The sequence below is a fragment of the Apium graveolens genome, chromosome 3 (genome assembly GCF_009905375.1).
Source record: "Apium graveolens cultivar Ventura chromosome 3, ASM990537v1, whole genome shotgun sequence".
Classification (NCBI taxonomy): domain Eukaryota; kingdom Viridiplantae; phylum Streptophyta; class Magnoliopsida; order Apiales; family Apiaceae; genus Apium; species Apium graveolens.
The window spans coordinates 157405528-157417157 of record NC_133649.1 but is presented as its reverse complement, the minus strand read 5'-3'; the positions used below and the strand labels follow the sequence as shown (position 1 = coordinate 157417157).

General features: G+C 35.8%; 1 non-coding gene across 1 annotated transcript; it reads right to left on the bottom strand.

Annotated features, from left to right (window-relative positions):
* Nucleotides 1–11294: 11294 nt before the first annotated feature.
* On the bottom strand, nt 11295–11401 carry LOC141715487 (small nucleolar RNA R71). Its single transcript, XR_012572248.1, has one exon. It is a non-coding gene; the product is annotated as a small nucleolar RNA R71 (small nucleolar RNA).
* Nucleotides 11402–11630: the final 229 nt, after the last annotated feature.

The following is an 11630-nucleotide window of genomic DNA, read 5'->3' as shown; positions in this document are numbered from 1 at the left end:
TATTCTGCAAGGCAATTAATTCAAAGAATAATTCAAATTTTATTTTCTTAACATTGATCGAATAACACAGCAAAGACTCATTCGATTTTCAGAAATAAATCCGGCAAATCTCAGGAAACCATTAACAAATTTCATCACGAAGCGGCTTCAGGAATCGAAGACAGGAACCCAATAATATATACATACACGCACATTTATATGCATATGCATATCTATTCAGAAATCAGGACCAAGCTCCAGGAATAAACGGAAACGGAAGCCGGCGAGTATGCCGGAAAATAGAATGGCGGGCTTACCGGAAAAGAAGCTCGGCAGCGCCTACAGGGGAGCCGAAAAAACAGAACAAGAAAAGGGAAGATCGCGGGAGAGAAAGAGTGAAGAGAGGGGGAGGTATACAGGAGAGATTGAGGGATAAAAAAAAGAGATTGAAGAGAGAGACCGGCGAGACTAGCAGGGAAGAAGGCGGTGGTACCGCGTTTTTTTTTTATTAACAGAACCTTTCAATTGCTGCCACGTTTCAAGTCAGTACATATAAACCTAACACGTGTCCTGGTTTGTACTGTGATTCCCAATTTTGTCCGCGTTTTGCAAAATATCGAACAACTTTAGTGGTAAAATTTTACCCTAAAATTACCAAAATAGTTTTAAAATATCACAAATAATTCATAATTATTAAAAATAATTTTTTCATAATTTTTAAAATATATTTGAAACGTAACTCATATCCGCATTTAACAATTAATGATCCGAGCTGCACTTAAAATAATTTCAGAAAATCACGGAAACAGTCTTAAAATGTTAGAAATAATCCGAAGTTTATAAAAACGTAATTCTCAGAATTTTAGAACAATTTTCAAAGTGCACTTTATACCCGCTTTTTAACAATTAAATGAAACAACGCGCGGGTGAAATTAATCCCGAAAATTTCCAAAGTAATTTTAAATTTCTCAGAATATTATAATCGTAGAAAATTATGAATTTTGTGATTTTTGAGAAACTCTGGGATTAAATACGGATTTTACGAGTAAAAGAAATCAGAAAATCATTTAAAGATAAATAATCAATAAAATATTGATTTCTCAATTTTATAAAATCCTAAAAATTATTATAATTATAAAATCATAAAAACAATTTTAGTGACACTTCAAATATTTATACAAATAAATTTGCATTAAATCCATTTTAAAAGTGAAACAATTCAATACAATTCCTTAATTAATCACGCGAACAACCCGGTACATCATAAATCACACCTAGATAATAATCAACAACACATAGCGGTCAAACTAATACACATATTTTATTTAATAATTTCCATAATAATCACATATTTAAATAATTAAAAAATACACGGGTCGTTATATCCTTCCCCCTTAAAAAGATTCTGTCCTCAGAATCTGGTCTAACTAAACGAGTGAGGATATTTGTCAAGCATATCTGATCCTAATTTCCATGTAGACTTTTCTACTCGAGAGTTTCAAACGTACTTACTATGGATATATTCTCTTTTCCAAGAACTCGCTTTTAACGATCAAGAACTTGGATCGATCATTATATGCAGAACAATTTGGACAAGAGCCCATTGGCTCTTAATCAATCACTTAAATCAAATCAGATACTTATCGCTTTAACCCTAACAGGCCAAACATATTATTTGTACACACTGTTGCGACGGTAACATCTACTCATGAACAACTTTATCTATATTTATCAATACCTCGAATGGTTCACTAATTTTTTAGGACTTAACTTGTCCCTTCTACTCAAACTTATCTAATCTCTTTCAAGATGACACTTTTACTAACACTACTGTCCTATTTCTATATTCATACTCTCCCTCGATACAATTCCGCTTCAATCAATATTGTTACGCCCTTGGTGTACTGAATTAACTTAGAATTTGACAACTTTCTTTCTCCCACTTTATCTCAATAAAAATGGGGAACTACACTTGCGTTCATATGAAGCCTGATAAAGTGGCATTCCAAAGCTGACATCGATGATAAATGATCATTCCAGTGTTTCCTTAAAACTCAACCTCTCAACATATCTTAAATTTCCTAAATCACTTCCGTACTTTAACTCTCCGCATAAGGATGTTAGGCGGTGCTCGTTTTCAACTTGGTTTTTAAATATTTAAACATCTCTTACTCTTTTTCATCAGTTAAGGCTAAAAGTAATCTCATATATTCACGTATTATCACCTTTAAGTATTTGAACTTCAGATTCCACTCTTTCCAATTCGTTTATTAACTCCTCGGTGGTCTTAATTACATCTAATCCTTTCTGTCGGCATAAGGCATCTATTACCATACAGCTTTGCTTAGGTAGTTGTTCATGGATTAATTCAGAATCTTTTGTTAACCTTAGTCAAAATTTCATTCTTGAAAACTCAACGTATAGTTGCTTTCCTTCTGATCTTTGAGGAAAAGTCTTTGGGCATTCCATGCAGGCTTTCTTATTCTGTGAATAGCTGAGGATATTATCAATAAATACAATTTGCTTATCCAAGTACTCCTTATACACCACGTTCCTTAATTCCTTATAGCCACCTGATACACTTGTTATTTCACATAATATCACCAGAGCTTGCAATGCTCTTAACTCAGTTTAATTGTAATCTCTGATATGTTCTCAGGTCGGATCTTAAATTAATCCTCGTTACATAACACACTTCTTAGATTAGGTCTCATAGGTAATTAATCTTTATAGGGGTCACTTATTCTTATTCATTGTTTTATTAAACTTCTGCTAACCAGTACATAATCTCATAATTTCATTTCTTTTCTCTAGTAACATCACTGATACATTTTACGATTCGCTTCTTGTAAAACCATTCCTTGGTCTGCCTTATTCACTAAGCCTCCGATACTTTGCCTTAATTCTTTGACATGTCCAACACTTCCCAGTATATTTTGAAATTCCCTTCTTATACCTGGTTATCACTATTTTTCTTTAAATTTTCATATATTTTGGCATCTCTTCAATAGATTAAATACTTTATATTGTAAATTCCCTATGGGATCTCATTTCTTAATTCTTCTACTTATAGCATCCAAGTGCTGGAAGAAAACCTGGGGATATCGTGATCATTCTCCTGGGCGCATAAATTTCCTTTTTACTAACTACTAACATCGTGATCCATTATCTTCTCTTGACATCTTATCTTTCCCTTCACAACTTCAACTGAAAGGTCATACTATCCATCTTTGTTCCTTTTGGATTATGAACTTTAGCTTCCAATTCCAACTTCCAGAATTCTATGGTTAATTCCTCTGGTGCAGTCTCTCTGTTCGTTCTCTCCTTTTTGCTTATCGCTTGCCACTACATTTGCTTTTCCCCGTGCATACATACTTCAAACTCTTATGGTCCATATAGATCTTACACCTTTATCCATTCATATCATGTTTCCCACTCTTCTTTTTTTTAAAACAAATATTATTATTGTTAGTCCCAATTATGAGTAGGATACTTCTGCTCATAAGATTTCGGTTGTCTGGGTGCATATACAATAACTTTATTGTGCTGCATCAACATACTTCCTACTTCCTTATGAGAAGCATCACTATAAACTACCAAATCTCCTTGATATCTTCAAATTAATAAAGCAGGTGTTGTAACCATTCCCTCCTTCAACTCCGCAAAACTTACCTCACCCTGCTCCATTTTCTATAAACTTCTTACTTTTCCTGGTTAGCTTCGCCAAAAGTGTTGCAACTTTCAAGAAATCCTGCATAAATTTTCAATAATAACCGGTTCAGGGTAAAACTTCTTACTTTTATTGGTTCTTTTGGCCTTCCTTTATTCATAGTAACTTTAATTTCTACCGGATCTCCTTTGGTCTCCTTCTCACTAATTATTTATGCTTTCTACCATCAAAAGTTTCACCTTGTAAACTTTACATACCACTTCTTTCTTCTCCGACTCCCCAATTGTCATTAAATGCTTCGCGTGGTCCTTCATTGACTTTATAACATAATTACAACTCATCCAGATATTCCTTAAAGATTCTGTCCATAGGTTCAATCTCCAATTGGTAACGCCCAAATCTTAAATCAATTTTAGAAAATACTTTGCTTCTTCTGTTTGATCAACAAATCAGTAGTTCGAGGTAACAAATACTTACTCTTGATAGTAAACTTGTTGAGCTTTCTTTAGTCGACGCATAATCTCATACTTCCATATTTTTATTAACAATTAGTACCGGTGCACCTCATGGGATCCACTGGGTTTAATCGCTTCTTCTTCTAGCATCTCTTGCATATGCTTTGCTAACTCCCTTATTCTAACTGGTGCCATTTTATGTAAGACCTTGGTCACTGGCTTCGTCTCAGGTGCTAAGTCAATCACGAACTTCATTTCTCTATCTGGAGGAATATCGATAACTCATCTGGAAACATATGTTGAAACTCCTTAATTACTATAAAATCTTCAAATTTTGTTTGCTTCTGACTTTTATTTATCTCATAATCACCATAATGCTCTTGATCACCGTAATCATCATTAATAAATTCTTTACCTTCTTTCATCTTCTGAACCTCATCACATTCTCATTTGGCGTCCTCAGAATTATCTCAATTATCTTCCATGGTATCAATTCTTCACAACTTATTTCCAGAAATCTCAATTCCACTATTTGTACTCACTTATTTAACAACTACATGTTCTTGACTTGCTAGTCCTTTAATCACAATCTTATCAATTCAACAGGGTAATTCATCTTATCAACAAAACCTTGGAAGCTAAACAATCAAGTTGCTCTCACATCTTTCAATACTTTAACGTATAAAGTATCCACGATAATCATTCACATCACCACATCCGTATTCTGAATAACATATTTTACAGGAAAATCATAATTTCTCGTTCTCGGAGACGTATTCCTCATTGGGGTAGATTCCCTTGATTCTTAGTGCATCCCTGACTGGGTTAGTGATTTGCAATTCCCGCCATATGCCCTTGTTTGCTTCCCATGCGTGAGAGGTAGATGGAACTTTTCCCACTTGGTCCAAAATACTTTGATTTCTGTTGAAAAACTCTTGCAAAGAATGGCAGTACAACGAAACAACTAGAAGGATTCACAATTCAACAAAAATTAGAGTTGAAAAGAATGAAGAAACAAGGAGTTGAATATGAATGAGACAACCACATTGGTACTTAAGATGGCCAGTCTTTCATACCATATGGCATATAGCACATGATTAGGTGGCGTCCCACCCGACTCTTTGTCATTCTGACAAAGTGTCTCACCATAACACTGTTTGTCCCAATCAGAAAGCAAAACTCGAGGGAAATAATTAAATTTGAAAGGAATGCAATATCCTCATTTTCGATGTCATAGCAAAGAGTTTATTTAAGAAAAAAAGTTTAATACTTATTTAAGAATCAAAAAGGAGTATACGCGGTAATATTGAAGACAAGAACGATACCATTGGTCACCATCCATATTTCATTTGTATTCATCTTTCGAGCTTGTTCGATCATATCCCAATTGCGTCATATATCAACTTTAGAAAGTACGCTGAAATGTCTTCGCAAATCAAGCATTATAATGAATTCTTATTTGTTAAGTCTTGCGTCTTTAACATAGCACCTACACGGATAATACTTTAACAATTCGATCATAATGGCGTTCCTACCAGATAACTTCGAGTTTCCTCGTTTTAATTTAGAATAACCACGAATCATTCAACATAACGATCTTTTTATTAATAATACTCTTCTTTTAGAAAAGTCTGGAAATCTTCCCAATCTCCTTCGATCACGCCCAGGCTCTTCTTAAATCAATGAATTCTTTTAAACTTTAATTGTCTCTGTAACTTGATGCATAATCACTCCGTACGCGGATTCTGTTATTAACCTTGTCAAACAACATTTACACCCTACCGTTAGGAATAATCAGCTTCTTCATAATCACGGGTTACTTGGTTCTTTGAATTAACAATACTAAGTCTGAAGTAAGTATCCTTCCAGGCAATCCAGGTTTTTAACAAACAAGAAACTCAAGTAGTAACTTGACAACCGAGGTTTAAAACTTATTTTATTCAAAAAGGCTTTTAGAAATTTTGTAAGGAAAAATCTTTTTCGAAAACTTGTTAAAATTTTGAAAATTATAAACCTGGTTGTCCTTACTATATGAGTTGGTTATTGTCCTTCCTTCTTATAACAAGGTACCGAATTAAAGAAATGATCACATAAAGATCCATTTATTTCAATCTATTCTCTCTCTTTTATTGGGTCCATTTGCCTTTCTTAATCGTCGAAAACTTCAGTTGTCGTTGCATGCTTTCTTATTCGTAGCTTCACATCAAGCTTCCATACTGGTAATACTCCCATTATCCACTATACAATTGTTAAGTGGAACAGACTATCCAATAGTCAACAAGTCGACTAATGTCACATCATTTTGTTAGAATATATATCACATTATTATAACACCATTATCTAATTCCAAGAAATCTCCAGATCCATAATCTTCTCTAACCCTCTATTTTCAACACTTATCTACTCTATTCCACAAGCTAGTCATGGGCGGCCTAATCACTAATAGCTTCTTATAACCAGGTAACAGCTATCCTCCGAAACACTTGAATCTTCTTTCCAAACTTCTTCTCACCTTTATTTGTATCTCAATACTCACCATTTACAACGACTCCCGCATCCATCCTCATAGGTACAATTGCTTTATAGGACAAGTTTTAAACTGGGGGTATAGATCAGGGTGTAGGGTAAACTGAAGAGATACACTCACAGCCTAATGTCTAGTAAAACAAGAATACACAAATGGAGGTTCTTAAATAGGTAGTCTCATATCAAGAGGTGGTGGAATAGCGTAGAATAGCTTGAAGAGGTATAACTGTTACAACTGAAGGTAATACTATTAATATTGATGGAAGAATAAGGTGCAATTCAAATCTGGGAGAAGATGACGATCCACGAACAGAAAGCTTCAAACGATCAGATGATACAGGAAAATCAGGATCTGCCATTACCGTTGTCGAGGAATCACGTCGCAAGATAAGAATCCCGAATCGCAACACGAACCGTGCCGGAGACCTACTATATAATCGCACCCAACCTCACAATGTCCTATCTTTATATTCCCTATTCCTAATCCTAACCCTCTACCCAATCCCGATAATCTAGGCTTGTTTTAGTGACTTATAACCTGTACATCTGATACCAACTTGTGGCGACTTCCAAACCCGGGTTAGAAGTTTGGGGTCCACCACACATACACAATATATAAACCTGTATAAGGAATATTATTTACAATGACCCTACATCACATAACCACGGATCGCAACAGGTTAAAGTATGAAAACAAGCCATAACCTTAACTTTTATTACAACGTACCAAATCCCAACTAATTTAACTTACAGCTGGTAATAAAATTATTCTTACAATCTTACTATATCTCCACCGAATGAAGGTCCTACTAGCTCGATCCAACTCAAACTGGAACCTTAGCCCGCACTTTGGACTGAAGAACTTCGATATCATCCATATCCTTTTCAACTATAAAATATATAAAAAAAATTGCAAGAGTGAGCTAACTAGCTCAACAAGTCATAATAACGATAACTGGGGTTAAATAATGATCAAATGAGATGATTCAGAGGAATCAAGTTTCTTTCCAACTAATCATTAGAATTGGATATTCATTTTAAGTTTTAAAAACCAAGGCTAGGCTGCTGATCAGTCACGCACTAACCCCGAGCGAAGCACACAGCTCTGCTCTACGAACTAGATCCAAGGCACACATTGACCTAATTTGACCACGAATATGGTCTGACCAAGAATCTGGTCCATAGAAAGAAAACTATCCAATTATAAAACAATTTAGTGTAATAAACAATGTAATTCAATAAGCAAGATCATAATCAACAGCGATAAAGCATTGGTATAAAAGCGTAATGCAATTCTTGAGTATCATAAGGGTATATCAGGGTATGTATAAGGAACGGTTTCCAGTTTGTAAAGGATCAAGTATTAGACCAGTAATGATTTTTCAAGGTATATTCTTTGATGTTATAAAGAATGGTTGGAGTATAAAAGTTTTGGTGTTTTCAAACAATTTTGTTCCATTGTTTGGTGTTTGGTAGTTATACATTTGGGGTGTAGTATCATATTTGTGTGGTTTGGTCTTTGAGAATCAATAAAAGATGGTTTACAAAGAATAAAGCTTACGGCTCAAAATCAAGAAAATCAGGGTTTAAGGGTAAATTGTTTATAGCACTTGCTACATAAAACAGGGATTATTTTGGATAGTAGCGACATGTTATGAAACAGTTCGAAAATATATTTGCAATATATCTTGAAGAAAAGTTCAGAAGTACTTGCCTTACAGGGCTTTACAACTATTACTGATCAATTATGAGCTGACTCTACCGCTCAGGATTTAACGTCCAATCACTAGATCCCATTGGATTCAACTTTGATACTCAAGTTTTTTTGTTGAAACTCTATTGAGCTCGTCGACTGACTACTAAGTCATCTCTAGTCCATTGTCCACTTTCAGGTTCCCGATTATAACCTACAGGGTCGAAATACCCCATGTTAGACGTCTAGGTATGTTTGACATATCCTCGATACTAATCTTACCCAACGATATTCAAACCCGACTCGAAACTATATACATTATTACAATACAATAATACACCCAACAATCAGGGTTCATGTTCCCGAGAAGTCGATTTGGGGTTTGTTTTCATAAAATATGTATACTCGTCATTTTACGAAATTAGGGTTACTGGATTCTGACAGAACATTCACCACAACATACAATCAGGTTTCACACAAGATATATGTATATACTTATTTATATTCAATCAACATTTCGATAATTCTCGGATACGCTTCCGTATTTCCGTAGTTCGATTTTCCGGAAATCGGGCAGCGTTCCCTTTGTTTATCGGACTACCCGTCGAAACAATTCAACGTCACAACAACCAGTCAATCAGACAGTTAATTCAATAACCACCGTTTATAATCCAAACTAGTCAACAATAATCTCCGTCAAATTTCATAATCCCAATCACAATCTCGATACAATCTCTACATACCCAATAAATGTTTATCCTTTTTGAAAACAATGTTACGAATTAAATTAAGAATTTGAAATTTTAGGACTCAGAATAAACATCACAGTCCACCGTCGGCTCGCCGAGGCTCATCACTGATAAGTGGCATTTTATACCACTTAGAACGTCTTAAAATAGCTTAAATTGGTGTCTTGAAATCAAGTATTTTGTGTATTTGATGCCTTTTTCTAGTGTTTGTGCATTTCAGGGTAATAGTTGCATTTTGGGGGAGTAATCATTAATATTAAGTCTTGCTATGTGTCTAGCATTGCGAGAGGGAAGAGAGGAGCAGATTACAGCGAAGAAACGGAGCAAAAATCAGACAAATTTTCAGTAGGGGTCTGAGTGCCCGCTTAGCTATGCTGAGCGGTCACGCAGGAAGCTGAGCGCCCGCTCAGCTATGCTGAGCGGCCGCGCAGGGTCGAGAAATCAGATTATTTATTTTAGACTTTTATTTCTGTTTGGCTTCCAACTTCTGTGTAATCTGAGTTTTATGGGACTTCGATATAAGTAGATTTCAGAGACGTTTGACGTGTGTTGAATCGTTGTATTAATCGAGGAGTGAAGGAGATAAGGAAGAAGACCGTTTTAGCACACCGCAATGAAGAGGAAGCATATTTTCTTGTAATTCTTAATTTCGTTGTAACGTTGGATGCTAGTTTTCTTTGCTTTGAACCTATTTACTCTTGTGACGTACTCTGGTTAATTATAATTAGTTTGGTTATTATTCTTTTGTGTTTATTTATCATGTTTTCATATGAACCCATGATGACGATAAGTGCTATCATGGGCTAATCGTGATCATGGGGTCGTAACGGATTTACTTTGGAATTCTTTAGTTAGTTGTTTAATACCTTACTGTGTGATGATTGTATGATATCTAGTATTGGTTGTGCGTATTCGTCTTATGTGCGTCACGAACATATAAGATAGGGTATTAATCTCTTGTGAAGCGACAGTGGATCTCGAGATTTAGAACTTGCCATGCTAGCATAGGTTCATGTGTGATGTTGCATGATTAGTGGATAACTCTAACCGTTTTATTCGCTCTGTGTAATCAAAAGGAATAACTTGTGCTTAAATCATTATGTTGTCAATTTCTGTAGACATATAGGGACTCAACATAATTGAAGCCTATTCAACTTCTATCTTAATTGTGGATGTTTAGTAGAATGGTATTAGTACAATGAAAGTTGGCTTTTATCAGTATCGTGTTATTCGATTAATATCATCCCTGTTGCATGCTAAGGGTAATAACAATGACTATTGAAGGAAGTAGTAATGAAGTTGTGATCTCATGAGTGTTTTAATATTGTTAATTCGAAGTGTTAATTAAGTGGTTAATTTTAGTAGTTAATTGTAGATAATAATTAGTTAACAAATATAAGTGTTATTGTCTTAACATTGAGAAGTAATCATACATTGGTGAGTGAGTTTAATTGAACATAATTAGTCTGAGTCTCTGTGGGAATGAACTAGAAAGTATTCTATATTACTTGCGAACGCGTATACTTGCGTGTATTATTAGCGCGTGTTTTCGCCCTAACAAGTTTTTGGCGCCGCTGCCGGGGACTCGGCGTATTTGTTTAGTTTATGTACTTACCATCATTGGTCGTTAGGACTCAGTGATTAAGACGTGTTACTTATTGTTTCCGATTGTGTTTCAGGTACTTTAGCGAGCGTTTATGCCAACTCGTTCTCGTACTCGCAAGAGGACTTTAGATACAGCTGAGGAGACAGACGAAGTTCTTGATATTCCGGAGAAGATAGATTTTGAAGATTCGGATTCAGGAAGTGAGCAGAAAGAACTAGTAATCATGGGTGATCGTATTGTTCCGGCCGATCCAGCTCTTATGGACTTTTCTCGGCCTAAAATTGATGACATTCAGTCAAGCATTCTTCATCCGGCTATTCAAGCCAACACCTTTGAAATCAAGCCGGGCACTATTCAGATGGTGCAGAATTCTGTTTCTTTTGGAGGTGTTGCGACTGAAGACCCCAACATGCACATAAGGAATTTTGTCGAGATCTGCAGTACTTTCAAATATAATGGCATGACTGATGAGGCTATCAAGCTGAGGCTTTTCCCATTCTCACTAAGGGATAAAGCTAAGGACTGGTTACATTCTGAACCAGCTGGGTCCATCACTACTTGGCAAGATCTTGCGCAAAAGTTTCTGGTGAAGTTTTATCCAATGGCAAAGACTGCTACTATGAGGAGTGCTCTTACTCAGTTTGCGCAGCAACCTACAGAATCTATGTGCGAAGCTTGGGAACGCTACAAGGAAATGTTGAGAAAGTGTCCACATCATGGAGTGCCCGATTGGATGGTGATCACTGATTTCTATAATGGTTTGGGGGTCCAATCTCGGCCCATGCTCGATGCAGCAGCTGGAGGCGCCTTGTGGGCCAAAAGCTATACTGAGGCTTATAATCTTATTAAGACTATGGCTGCAAATGAGCATCAAAACCCAACTCAGAGGATGATGCCTGGGAAGGTAGCAGGTATTCTGGAAGTCGATGCAGCCACCGCTATTGCAGCGCAG